At 54.2% G+C, this 14,059-nt stretch overlaps 1 protein-coding gene across 11 annotated transcripts in view; it reads left to right on the top strand.

Moving 5' to 3' along the window:
* LOC141154049 (death-associated protein kinase 2-like) overlaps window positions 1–14,059 on the top strand; it is an 80,869-nt gene that overhangs the window by 37,813 nt on the left and 28,997 nt on the right. For 4 of the 11 annotated variants that reach the window (XM_073639466.1, XM_073639458.1, XM_073639460.1 and 1 more), the window contains exons 2-4: window positions 13,096–13,184; window positions 13,283–13,376; window positions 13,526–13,610. The gene's annotated coding sequence lies outside the window, so the exon portion shown is untranslated. Of the gene's footprint in view, window positions 1–13,095; window positions 13,185–13,257; window positions 13,377–13,525; window positions 13,611–14,059 lie in introns of all 11 variants that reach the window. The other 7 variants (XM_073639465.1, XM_073639455.1, XM_073639456.1 and 4 more) reach the window with 2 other exon arrangements.

The raw sequence follows: 14,059 nt of genomic DNA, 5'->3' as shown, positions 1-14,059 counted from the left end.
AAATATGGCCGCTCTCAGTCCTCGGTCAGTGGGATTAGGGACACACGGGTTTCAGTTCAATCTGCTGGTCCCAACGGGGACTATATTTTAAATAAGTAACAGTTCTTGGTACCCCGACGGGCAACTTTATACAGTCTCTGTCTACCGTACTTCAACGACGGCGTCCTCCTGCTCTTTCTTGTTGGTTGGTTTCAGTTTCAGACCCGTCCGGGTCCTCTTGCTCCTCCTCACACTGCAGCTCCTCCTCCGTCAGGCGATGCACATGGAGGGCGTAGGGTCCTTTGGCACACTTGTGCCGGGTGAAGGTGACCTCGTCCCCTAAATACAGGTCACGACCTCTGTGTCCCTCCGGTAGGTGGGACTCAACGTCTCTCCTGGTCACGAAGACGTCGCCTGGGGTGCGGTGATCCCTGATGAAACCCCACCCATGCTGCAGATTGAACTTTATCACAGTCCCGATGGTACGGGGACCATGCGCTGCACGGGGGTTTCTCCTGGTCCGGCTCTTCTGCTCCGCGCTCCTTATTTGGGCTTGTTGTTCCCGGACCCGCCTCTCTCTCCGCTCCCTCTCAAAGACCTCGAGCTGCTGGCGGCAGCACTCTGCACGCTCCGCTGCGGCTGCCCGAGTCTCCTGAGTGAACCCCATGAGATCTTCTCCGGTGGGGTCCCACTCAAACTGTGCCTCCTCTAGCGGGGGCGAGATCCTCTTTATGGGCTTTGGAGCCGGGATCAGGGGTTCGTCTAGGGGTCTCTCTTTCCGGAGTCGAGGATGGTGAAACTCCGGTGGCCATATGAAGGGCTGCCCATCCGGGCACGTATGTTGGGCGAACAGATCTTCTCCCAGATGCGGCACTCTTGGTTTTATGGGCGCGGTGGTGGTGGCGCCCGGGTTGCCCAGGCCTTGCGGCCAGGCCTGGGGCACCTGGAAAGTGAAGGGCACCGTAAGGACGGCGGCGCCCTGGGCTACTTGGCCCTGCGACCAGGCCGGTGGCTCCGCGGAGGTAGGGGGCGCTGTTGGTATTGCGGCGCCCGGGGGTACTAGGCCCTGCGACCAGGCTGGTAGTTCTTCCTGCTTGGTCACGCTCGGGGTCGAGGCGTGTGACGTCACAGGGGTCGCGACTGCGGCTTCCGGTTGAGGCCTAGTCTGTGGCGGTGACGTTGCGGTTACGGGCACGGCAGGGGGTACTTCGGGCTCTGCGACGGGGAGCTGGGGCAGATGCGCGGTTTCCCGGTTTGGGGTAGAGACGTCCCCTTTACCTGCCTCCTCTCGTTCGGCTCCCTTCTCGGCGCCGTCTCCGGCCTTCAGTCCTCCTGCGCCATCCTCAGAGGCGGTCTGTCTCCTCGTCTCGGGTGGCGTGCTCCGCTGACGGGTTCTTGTCTGCTGGGCCATCTCTCGGCTCCACTCCGCTAACGTCTCTCGCTGCACCCGGGCCATCCTCCGTGCGAGGCCCTCCAGCGCAGTCTGTGCACACTCCCGATCTCGGGGGAGCTGTGCCAGGACCTCCACTAAGCCTAGTGGGGTCGTTGCTTCTAGCAGGCTCCTGACCAACGGGTCGGTGCTGCTCTGCTCTCCTCTCGTTGTCTCCAGCAGGCCTTCTGGAGTGGCGACCGGCAACAGGCTCCTGACCACTGGGTCGGTGCTGCCTGGAGTGGCGGCCCGCATCAGGCTCCTGACCACTGGGTCGGTGCTGCCTGGCTCTCCCTCCATCTCCGGGTAGGCTCTTTCTGGACTCTGCTCCAGGCTTCTTGTCTCCGGGTGTGCTCTCTCCAGACTGCTCCAAGCGACACCCATCTTTGCTCTCTTCTTCTGTCTCCGCCCACATCGAAGGTGGTCCCGGGGCAACTTCAGTTCCAGGGGCAGTTCTCTTACGCTGATGGACACTTCCAGCATCACAGTCTCTGTTGGTGGGGGCGGTTTCCGCTTTTGGCGCCATTCTTCGACCTGGCCCACGATGGGAGGTGGCCTCTTGCCACCCTCTGGCACGCCCATAATGGCGTCCGCTCTTCCAAGGCGGGAAATCTTTGGAAATGGCGGGAATCGTCTCCCAGTGGCGGGAAACTCCATGGATGGCGGGAAAAAGCTGCAAATGGCGGACAACCGGCGGGAAACGACCTGTGATGGCGTCCGTTGGCGGGGACCCTCCGGAACCGGCGGGAGACTTCTTTTTGAGGTAACGGTGAACTTTTCTTCAGGCACGCAGTACCCGGTTGTTGCGGGCACGTTATCCTGCCGACTACGCCAAAGTTGACGCGCCCCCTGGGCCAGTGCTGTTAGGGGATTACCCGGAGCCGGATCAGATGGGGGTTGTAGTCTCCGAGTGGCGGTGACCCGGTCCGTGCCCAGGGTGTCAAGCTCAGTGTGTGGCAGTCCTAAGATGTTGCTGGATGTTCTTTCGTGTCAACTACGCCACCCGTTGATTTGCGGTCAATACGGCCGCTGCTGCAGCAGGGTCCGCTGAGGCTGTTGGTATGTGTGCAGCTTTGGTAGTATAACCCCCAACGGGAGGGGTATAGCCTCAGGGGGTCAGATGTAGAGGATGGTGGTTGTGAAGGTGCAGGATGAATCAGCAAGAAGACTCAGAGTCGGGCTGTGCAGTTCAGGGGTTTTTACTTACGGGTGTTCTTATGGTCACTCTGGCCTGAAGCGACCACCCGAGCCGTGCTGCGTCCACCAGGTCCTGGACTCGGCTAACCCCCAGGCAGTTCTGGAGCGTGGTCCTGAGCTCCTGTCTGACTTTCCCTCTCTTCTGGCCGTTCTCACCAGGGATCCACCTATGTCCGGCTCCCTCGGGTCTCTTGGTGGGTACACCTCCTCTGGGTTCCCTGACCCTATACTTGGTCTGCCTTCCTGGTGGATTTGGTGAGGGTCGTGGCAGATCCTGCCCACGACCTCCGGTCTCTGGCTAAGGTGTGCTTTTCTCTCTGCCAGCTTGGGATCCGGTACCCTAGGTGCCAACCCTTCACCCTGTTGTTTGTATTCTGGGGTCTTGGGGTTCCTGCTTGTTTTCTCTGGGTCCTTCTGACTCCTCTCTCTCTCTTGGCCTTGGAGCTGGGCCCAGCCGGAACCACAACTCCCTGTCAGCCCTTCTGGCTGAGCTTCTCTGCTCTGCTCCTCTGACTAAACTCTGACAGACTGACCCTGATCTAAGATGGTTCCCACCTTATATACTCCCTCTATGTGTGAGCTCAGGTGACCAGCACCCAATGAGCTCCTAGCTTTACCCAGGCTGCTCCCCCTATCTGCCCCTACACTACTGGGATGTTCCACCCCCCTCCCACTCCAGCCAGGAACAGACACTGTCGTACCTGCACATAAACTGGTGGGAGTACCGTCGGTCTGTTCCTCGGAAATGGGATGTGTGTAGTGCATGCAGCTAACTGAGCTCAGTTCCACACTCCATCCTTACCCGGGAGTGGAATACCACACCTCTGGCTTGAGGTGTAATACCCCTGTAGCAGCCGAATCCTCAGGGTGCTACAACTATACCGCAGCCCCAGTGTCTCCTGTGATGTCTGTACTGCAGCCCCAGCGTCTCCTGTGATGTCTATACCACAGCCCCAGTGTCTCCTGTGATGTCTATAATGCAGCCCCAGCATCTCCTGTGATAACTATACCGCAGCCCCAGCGTCTCCTGTGATGTCTGTACTGCAGCCCCATTGTCTCCTGTGATGTCTATACCACAGCCCCAGTGTCTCCTGTGATGTCTGTACTGCAGCCCCAGCATCTCCTGTGATGTGTGTATTGCAGCCCCAGCCTCTCCTGTGATGTCTATACTGCAGCCCCAGCGTCTCCTGTGATGTCTATACTGCAGCCCCAGCCTCTCCTGTGATGTCTGTACTGCGGCCCCAGCCTGTCCTGTGATGTCTATACTGCAGCTCCAGCGTCTCCTGTGATGTCTATACTGCAGCCCCAGCGTCTCCTGTGATGACTATACTGCAGCCCCAGCGTCTCCTGTGATGACTGTACTGCAGCCCCAGCGTCTCCTGTGATGATTATACTGCAGCCCAATGTCTCCTCTGATGATTATACCGCAGCCCCAGTGTCTCCTGTGATGTCTGTACTGCAGCCCCAGCGTCTCCTGTGATGTCTATACCACAGCCCCAGTGTCTCCTGTGATGTCTGTATTGCAGCCCCAGCGTCTCCTGTGATGTCTATAATGCAGCCCCAGCGTCTCCTGTGATGACTATACCGCAGCCCCAGTGTCTCCTGTGATGTCTGTACTGCAGCCCCAGCGTCTCCTGTGATGTCTATACCACAGCCCCAGTGTCTCCTGTGATGTCTATAATGCAGCCCCAGCATCTCCTGTGATAACTATACCGCAGCCCCAGCGTCTCCTGTGATGACTATACTGCAGCCCCAGTGTCTCCTGTGATGTCTGTTCTGCAGCCCCATTGTCTCCTGTGATGTCTATACCACAGCCCCAGTGTCTCCTGTGATGTCTGTACTGCAGCCCCAGCATCTCCTGTGATGTGTGTATTGCAGCCCCAGCCTCTCCTGTGATGTCTATACTGCAGCCCCAGCGTCTCCTGTGATGTCTATACTGCAGCCCCAGCCTCTCCTGTGATGTCTGTACTGCAGCCCCAGCCTGTCCTGTGATGTCTATACTGCAGCTCCAGCGTCTCCTGTGATGTCTATACTGCAGCCCCAGCGTCTCCTGTGATGTCTATACTGCAGCTCCAGCGTCTCCTGTGATGTCTGTACTGCAGCCCCAGCGTCTCCTGTGATGACTATACTGCAGCCCCAGCCTCTCCTGTGATGTCTGTACTGCAGCCCCAGCCTCTCCTGTGATGTCTGTACTGCAGCCCCAGCCTCTCCTGTGATGTCTATACTGCAGCCCCAGTGTCTCCTGTGATGTCTGTACTGCAGCCCCAGCCTCTCCTGTGATGTCTATACTACAGCCCCAGTGTCTCCTGTGATGTCTATACTGCAGCCCCAGCGTCTCCTGTGATGTCTATACTGCAGCCCCAGCGTCTCCTGTGATGATTATACTGCAGCCCCAGCCTCTCCTGTGATGTCTATACTGCAGCCCCAGCATCTCCTGTGATGTCTATGACGCGCCCCCTGGGCCAGTGTTGTTTGGGGGATACCCGGAGCCGGATCAGATGGGGGTTGTAGTCTCCGAGTGGCGGTGACCCGGTCCGTGCCCAGGGTGTCAAGCTCAGTGTGTGGCAGTCCTACAGATGTTGCTGGATGTTCTTTAGTGTCGACTACGCCACCCGTTGATTTGCGGTCAATACGGCCGCCGCTGCAGCAGGGTCCACTGAGGCTGGTGGTATGTGTGCAGCTTCTGGTAGTATAACCCCCAACGGGAGGGGTATAGCCTCAGGGGGTCAGTTGTAGAGGGTGGTGGTTGTGGTGGTGCAGTGAGGATGGTAATAAGACTCAGAGTCGGGCTGTGCAGTTCAGGGTTTTTACTTACTGCTGTTGTGCTGGTCACTCCGGCCTTGAGTGACCGCCCGAGCCGTGCTGCGTCCACCAGGTCCTGGACTAGGCCAACCCCCAGGTAATTCTGGAGCGTGATCCTGAGCTCCCTTTCTGACGTTCCTTTTCTCTGGCCTTCCCCACCAGGGATCCACTTATGTCCGGCTCCCTCGGGCCTCTTGTTGGTAAAACCCTTGTCTCTGGGTTCCCTGACCCTATACTCGGTGTGCCTTCGCAGTGGATTTAGTGGGGGGTCGTGGCAGATCCTGCCCACAACCTCCGGTCTCTGGCTGAGGATTAGTGCCCTCCACCAGCTTGGGATCCGGTACCCTTGTGCCAACCCTTCACCCTTCTGGTTGTATTTGGGCTCTTGGGGTTCCCTCTTCTTCCCCTCTGGGTCCTTTTCTTCTCCTCTCTCTCTTCTTTCAGGACTGCTTGACCCTCTACAAAAGACTGACTGGTAACTGTCTGCCTGTCTGACCCTGATCTAAGATGGTTCCCACCTTATATACTCCCTCTATGTGTGAGCTCAGGTGACCAGCACCCAATGAGCTCCTAGCATTACCCAGACTGCTCCCCCTATCTGCCCCTACACTACTGGGATGTTCCACCCCCTTCCCACTCCAGCCAGGGACAGACACTGTCGTACCTGCACATATACCTAGTGGGAGTACCATTGATCTGTCCCCCGGAAATGGGATGTATGTAGTGCATGCAGCCTACTGAGCTCAGTTCCACACTCCATCCTTACCCGGGAGTGGAATATCACACCTCTGGCTTGAGGTGCAATACCCCTGTAGCAGCCGAATCCTCAGGGTGCTACATTCCCCCCTGGTAAATCACAGCACGTCCTCGGGCTGCAAGAGAATAAAAACATCAAACATACAAATTTTCATAACAACAATAACATATAAAACATTATATATATATTAACACTCTTGCTCCTCCGGCCACGGTGCGACTTGTGACCGGGTAAAGTGCGACAGTCTCTTGTAGAAAAACGGTTTCCTTATAAAACCAGTAGGGGGCGCCTTAGAAAGCGCAACTATATACAGGGGGAAAGTGGCCGCTCTCAGTCCTCGGCCAGGTATAAGGAAGGAATGACCGCTCTCAGTCCTCGGTCAGTGGGATTAAGGGACACACGGGTTAACAGTTCACACTTGTCCCAACGGGGACATATTTAAAGCAGCAACAGTTCACTGTACCCCGATGGGTAACTATTTACAGTCTCTTTACCGTACTTTAACGACGGCGTCCTCCTGCTCCTTCTTTGGATTCAGACCCGTCCGGGTCCTCCTGCTCCTCCTCACACCGCAGCTCCTCCTCCGTCAGGCGATGCACATGGAGGGCGTAGGGTCCTTTGGCACACTTGTGCCGGGTGAACGTGACCTCGTCCCCTACGTACAGGTCACGACCTCTGTGTCCCTCCGGCAGATGGCTCTCTACGTCTCTGCGGGTGACAAAGACGTCGCCGGGGGTATGATGGTCTCTTATGAAGCCCCACCCATGCTGCAGGTTGAATTTAATCACAGTCCCGGTGGTACGGGGACCATGAGCTGCACGGGGGTTCCTCCTGGTCCGGCTCTTCTGCCCTGCGCTCTGTTCCTGCAGCCGCTGCTCACGGATCCGCCTCTCTTTCCGCTCTTGCTCGAAGGCTGCCAACTGCTGGCGGCAGCACTCCACTCGCTCTGCTGCGGCTGCCCGCGTTTCTTGAGTGAACCCCATGAGGTCTTCTCCGGTGGGGTCCCACTTGAATTGTGCTTCTTCTAGCGGGAGCGGGGTTCTCCTGACGGGCTTCGGAGCCGGAATCAGGGGCTCGCACAGGGGCCTTGCTCTTTGGAGTTACAGTTGGTAGTGCTCCTGGGGCCATACAAAGGGCTGCCCATCCGGGCACGTGTGCTGGGCAAATAGATCTTCGCCCAGGTGCGGCACTCGAGATGTTGAGGGCGCGTTGATGGTAGCGGCGCCCGGGTTGACCAGGCCTTGCGACCAGGCTTGGGGCACCCTAAAGGTAAAGGGCACCGTAAGGACGGCGGCGCCCAGGGGTACTCGGCCCTGCGACCAGGCCGGTGGCTCCGCGGAGGTAGGGGGCGCTGTTGGAATTGCGGCGCCCGGAGGTACTAGACCTTGCGACCAGGCCGATGGTATTTCCTGTTTGGTCGCGCTCAGGGTCGAGGCGTGTGACGTCACAGGGGTCGCGGCCGCGGCTTCTGCTTGAGGCCTAGTCCGGCACGGTGACGATGCAGCGACGGGCACGGCAGGGGGAATTTCGGGCTCTGCGACGGGGAGCTGGGACAGGTACACGGTTTCTCGGCTCGGGGTAGAGACGTCCCCTTTACCTGCCTCCGTCCGTTCAGCTCCCTCCTCGGCGCCGTCTCCGGCCTTCACTCCTCCTGCACCATCCTCAGAGGCGGTCTGTCTCCTCGTCTCGGGTGGCGTGCTCCGCTGACGGGTTCCGGTCTGCTGGGCCATCTCACGGCTCCACTCCGTCAGCGTGTCTTGCTGCACCTGGGCCATCCTCCGTGCGAGGCCCTCCAGCGCAGTCTGTGCACACTCCCGGTCTCGGGGGAGCTGTGCTAGGATCTCCACTAAGCCTAGTGGGGTTGTTGCTTGCAGCAGGCTCCTGACCACTGGGTCGGTGCTGCCTGTCTCTCCCTCCATCTCCGGGTACGCTTTCTCTGGACTCCTCTCCAGACTTCTTGTGTCCGGGTGCGCTCTCTCCAGACTCCTCCAGGCTGCACCCATCTTCTCTCTTTTGTTCTGTCTCCGCCCAAATTGAGGGTGGTCCCGGGGCAACTTTGTGATTGTCAGTTCCAGGGGCAGTTCTCTCACGCTGATGGACACTTCCAGCATCACAGTCTCTGTTGGTGGGCGCGGTTTCCGCTTTTGGCGCCATTCTTCGACCTGGCCCACGATGGGAGGTGGCCTTTTGCCACCCTCTGGCACGCCCATAATGGCGTCCGCTCTTCCAAGGCGGGAAATCTTTGGAAATGGCGGGAATCGTCTCCCAGTGGCGGGAAACTCCATGGATGGCGGGAAAAAGCTGCAAATGGCGGACAACCGGCGGGAAACGACCTGTGATGGGGTCCGTTGGCGGGGACCCTCCGGAACCGGCGGGAGACTTCTTTTTGAGGTAACGGTGAACTTTTCTTCAGGCACGCAGTACCCGGTTGTTGCAGGCACGTAATCCTGCCGACTACGCCAAAGTTGACGCGCCCCCTGGGCCAGTGTTGTTTGGGGGATACCCGGAGCCGGATCAGATGGGGGTTGTAGTCTCCGAGTGGCGGTGACCCGGTCCGTGCCCAGGGTGTCAAGCTCAGTGTGTGGCAGTCCTACAGATGTTGCTGGATGTTCTTTAGTGTCGACTACGCCACCCGTTGATTTGCGGTCAATACGGCCGCCGCTGCAGCAGGGTCCGCTGAGGCTGGTGGTATGTGTGCAGCTTCTGGTAGTATAACCCCCAACGGGAGGGGTATAGCCTCAGGGGGTCAGTTGTAGAGGGTGGTGGTTGTGGTGGTGCAGTGAGGATGGTAATAAGACTCAGAGTCGGGCTGTGCAGTTCAGGGTTTTTACTTACTGCTGTTGTGCTGGTCACTCCGGCCTTGAGTGACCGCCCGAGCCGTGCTGCGTCCACCAGGTCCTGGACTCGGCCAACCCCCAGGTAATTTTGGAGCGTGATCCTGAGCTCCCTTTCTGACGTTCCTTTTCTCTGGCCTTCCCCACCCGGGATCCACTTATGTCCGGCTCCCTCGGGCCTCTTGTTGGTAAAACCCTTGTCTCTGGGTTCCCTGACCCTATACTCGGTGTGCCTTCGCAGTGGATTTAGTGGGGGGTCGTGGCAGATCCTGCCCACAACCTCCGGTCTCTGGCTGAGGATTAGTGCCCTCCACCAGCTTGGGATCCGGTACCCTTGTGCCAACCCTTCACCCTTCTGGTTGTATTTGGGCTCTTGGGGTTCCCTCTTCTTCCCCTCTGGGTCCTTTTCTTCTCCTCTCTCTCTTCTTTCAGGACTGCTTGACCCTCTACAAAAGACTGACTGGTAACTGTCTGCCTGTCTGACCCTGATCTAAGATGGTTCCCACCTTATATACTCCCTCTATGTGTGAGCTCAGGTGACCAGCACCCAATGAGCTCCTAGCATTACCCAGACTGCTCCCCCTATCTGCCCCTACACTACTGGGATGTTCCACCCCCTTCCCACTCCAGCCAGGGACAGACACTGTCGTACCTGCACATATACCTAGTGGGAGTACCATTGATCTGTCCCCCGGAAATGGGATGTATGTAGTGCATGCAGCCTACTGAGCTCAGTTCCACACTCCATCCTTACCCGGGAGTGGAATATCACACCTCTGGCTTGAGGTGCAATACCCCTGTAGCAGCCGAATCCTCAGGGTGCTTCATCTATACTGCAGCCCCAGCATCTCCTGTGATGTCTATACTGCAGCCCCAATGTCTCCTGTGATGTCTATACTGCAGCCCCAGTGTCTCCTGTGATGACTATACCGCAGCCCCAGTGTCTCCTGTGATGTCTATACCGCAGCCCCAGCGTCTCCTGTGATGTCTATACTGCAGCCCCACCGTCTCCTGTGATGTCTATACCACAGACCCAGCATCTCCTGTGATGATTATACTGCAGCCCCAGCGTCTCCTGTGATGTCTATACTGCAGCCCCAGCGTCTCCTGTGATGTCTATACCACAGCCCCAGCGTCTCCTGTGATGACTGTACTGCAGCCCCAGCGTCTCCTGTGATGTCTATACTGCAGCCCCAGCGTCTCCTGTGATGACTGTACTGCAGCCCCAGCCTCTCCTGTGATGTCTGTACTGCAGCCCCAGCGTCTCCTGTGATGTCAATACCACAGGCCCAGCGTCTCCTGTGATTACTGTACTGCAGCCCCAGCCTCTCCTGTGATGTCTGTACTGCAGCCCCAGCGTCTCCTGTGATGATTATACTGCAGCCCAATGTCTCCTCTGATGATTATACTGCAGCCCCAATGTCTCCTGTGATGTACATGCTGCAACCCCATGTCTCCTGTGATGTCTATGCCGCAGTCCTGGTGTCCCCTATGTGATGTATATACAGCAGTCTCTGTGTCCCCTATGTGATTTATATACAGCAGTCTCGGTGTCACCTATGTGATGTATATACTGTAGTCTGTGTCCCCCATGTGATGTATATACTGTAGCCTCGGTGTCCCCTATGTGATGTATATACAGTAGTCTCGGTGCCCCCTATGTGATGTATATACAGTAGTCTCGGTGTCCCCTGTGTGATGTATATACAGTAGTCTCGGTGTCCCCTGTGTGATGTGTATACTGTAGTCTCGGTGCCCCCTATGTGATGTATATACAGCAGTCTCGGTGTCCCCTATGTGATGTATATACTGTAGTCTCGGTGTCTCCTATGTGATGTGTATACAGTAGTCTCGGTGTCTCCTATGTGATGTATATAGGGCAGTCTCGGTGTCTCCTATGTGATGTATACACAGTAGTCTCTGTATCCCCTATGTGATGTATATACAACAGTCTCGGTATGTGATGTATATACAGTAGTCTCGGTGTCTCCTATGTGATGTGTATACAGTAGTCTCGGTGTCCCCTATGTGATGTATATACAGCAGTCTCGGTGTCCCCTATGTGATGTATATACTGTAGTCTCGGTGTCTCCTATGTGATGTGTATACAGTAGTCTCGGTGTCCCCTATGTGATGTATATACAGCAGTCTCGGTGTCCCCTATGTGATGTATATACTGTAGTCTCGGTGTCTCCTATGTGATGTATATACTGCAGACCCCTTGCAGCTTGAGTTCTATATATGTAACGTGAGCAGTGATGAATTTCCCCCTGTGACGAGACCTGCAGTGTAATATACATCTGTGTTGGGTACGACTTACTGCTGCGAGTTCTTTACAAAACTTCTCAGAGTCACCTGCGCTCCAGACCGACACAAATCTGGAAAAGCAGTTACAAGTAGCAACATCATCCATACCACGTAACATCACACCTCACCAAAGAGAAGCAGCTACAGCCGTCACATTAGGGAAGAAAGTTATTAAATGTTTATCCACATATAGCAGGATCATTTTCAAGTTGATAATTTTGTGTGGCCCCCTGAGTGATGGCGTACATATCCAAATGGCCCCTGGCAGAAGAAAGGTTTCCCACCCCTGCTGTAGACAATCCAGTGTCTATAAGTGCTGCCGAGCAAACCTTCTGCCACTTTGTTTTAGCAATAGATTGGGGTTTATTACCCTGATACTCAAAAATGGCACGTACAGGTCTTAAAGGTATACGTTAACCCCTTATGCTCCAAGGTGTCCTACTACGTGAAAGTATGGTGTGGTCTCAGGAGCTGAACCTGCTCCACATAGGGCAGGTCCTCGCTGTGTTAGACATCGACTGTTTAATCAATTCAATGAAGCTGACGGCAAGAAAAATGAACAATTTGGATGAAATTATTCATTACATCATGTACGTGTGCCTCTGCACAGAAGTCAGTTTGTGTCCTGGTGTATTAGGGGTGCACCTTGCCCCCTTGTATATGTAAGGAGGTGAAAGGAGGATCCTAGGCTTGGCACACATGCCATAGTGCACTAGGTTTCCGCCAGGCTTCGCGGACTTACAATGTATTTTTACACTGAGCTTTGTTCTCTGAAGTGCCAGTTTTGGACCTATTCCAGCTCCCTTGGGTGAGCAAAGAGGGAGTCAAGTGTCCATGTATTGGAGACAAGATGCTCCTCTTCACAGACTCTGACTCCTGATGGCGGTGCCTAGATAAGAGGGGGGCACTGACGCGCGTCACTGTGAGAGAAGGAGGTCACTGGAATGATCTCGGAGTAATCACTATCTGTTCTCCAGTCCTTCTTCCCTATCACAATACAGCTATCAACTAAATTACAAGATTATAAAAATTGTTTGTAAATTTGTCACTTGCCATAAATATGTAATTATTTTTACCTGGTGTAAATGCTGCTGTTCTCCTGAATCCGGTGATGTTTTTCTTTTGTTTCTGCGCCTCTCCATTCCTGAAATATGGCCTTGTAATCCATGTGTAAAACTCTAGTCTTGTTAGCCAAGTGGGGGCAGAACTCTAACTCTTTTGTGGGCGTGTCCTTATGGGCCTCGCCTACTTGGCTAACAAGACTAGATTCACATACAGGGATGACAAGGCCATATCTCAGGAACAGAGAGGAGCAGGAGGAAAAGGAAAACATCGCCGGATTCAGGAGAACGGCGGCATTTACACCAGGTAAAAATAATCACATATTTATTGCATATGACACAACACTCCTATGATTTCCAGATCATTATTCCATCATCCTTTTGCTTTGATCATCCTGTCGGATCTTTTACCATTTCCTCACAGTCAGGTAATATAAGTAGGATGCGATTACGTGCCCACCCTCAGAACTGGACAAATATAGCTCAAAACTTTTACAGAAAGTTCCTTCTCCTGTGCTATGCAGTTCTTGATTTCTCTGCAGTGTGTATTAAACATTTCTGTGGCCCTGCTGCAGCAGAACTGCTTTGTGGAAAAAAAAAAAGATGAGGACATGCCAAATAAGTAAAAGAAAAAAAAAAAAACGGAAAAAAAAATAAAGCAGGGAACATTTTTTTTTTGTCTTAAACAAAGAGGTTCTGCAGCAGCTGATGTGCCTTTTCTCATTACAGAACATCTTGGTCTGTGGATCTGAAGCTCAATTTGCTGCTACCTGGTCTGGAGTAGGTGACTTCCATTGTTCTACGGATACCAAGAGAAGGTGACCTGATTCCATATGTTCAGTCTTTGTCCCCGCCGCCCGGGCTCGCGGCTCTTTCCTCTTTTGTTCTTAGGCTCTTTCTTCCTTTCCACCTGTAGAAACCGTACCTGTCATACCCCCGGCCTGTTCCCAGCCCTGTCCTTCCATATAATCTCCTCTCCCGGAAGTCTATTATCATCTTATAATTATACGGTATTATTCCTCAATCATCTTTATCTATTATAAAGAAAAAAATAGGTCATTGCTTTTTTGCTGTAAACTTTTGTTCCCGCACCCAGCGGTCACCTCTGCCCAGTCTCTGAAGGTTTCTCTCCTGACTGAAGAGGTCTTTTTCTTTCCAGATCTTGGGTTTGATGACGAAAACCGACATTAGGAGAAGAAGGTTGTCAGACGTCATGTTTTAAAGATTGAAGAGATCGTGAAGGTGTAAGTGATTGCTGAGCCGAGCGTGGTTCAGGTTGTGTCATATTTGTTCTTTTCTATATTGTGTTATATGTAGCTGATAACCGTCCATTGTTCTTCCCTGATTTCCTGAAGATCGTGGTCAGGAGGAGTTCTCATAAATATGTAATTGTTTTTACCTGGTGTAAATGCCGCTGTCCTCCTGAATCTAGCGACGTTTTGCTTTTGTTCCTACTAATATACGGTAACTACTATAATACTGCTCCCTATGTACAAGAATATAACTACTATAATACTGCCCCCTATGTACAAGAATATAACTACTATAATACTGTCCCCTATGTACAAGAATATAACTACTATAATACTGCCCCCTATGTACAAGAATATAACTACTATAATACTGCCCCTATGTACAAGAATATAACTACTATAATACTGCCCCTATGTACAAGAATATAACTACTATAATA

This window comes from Phyllobates terribilis, unplaced genomic scaffold (genome assembly GCF_046119375.1).
Source record: "Phyllobates terribilis strain yellow unplaced genomic scaffold, ASM4611937v1 Scaffold_7__3_contigs__length_470593459, whole genome shotgun sequence".
In the NCBI taxonomy this organism is placed as follows: Eukaryota; Metazoa; Chordata; class Amphibia; order Anura; family Dendrobatidae; genus Phyllobates; species Phyllobates terribilis.
The sequence above is the reverse complement of the archived record's forward strand: the minus strand, read 5'-3'. Positions and strand labels throughout refer to the sequence as shown.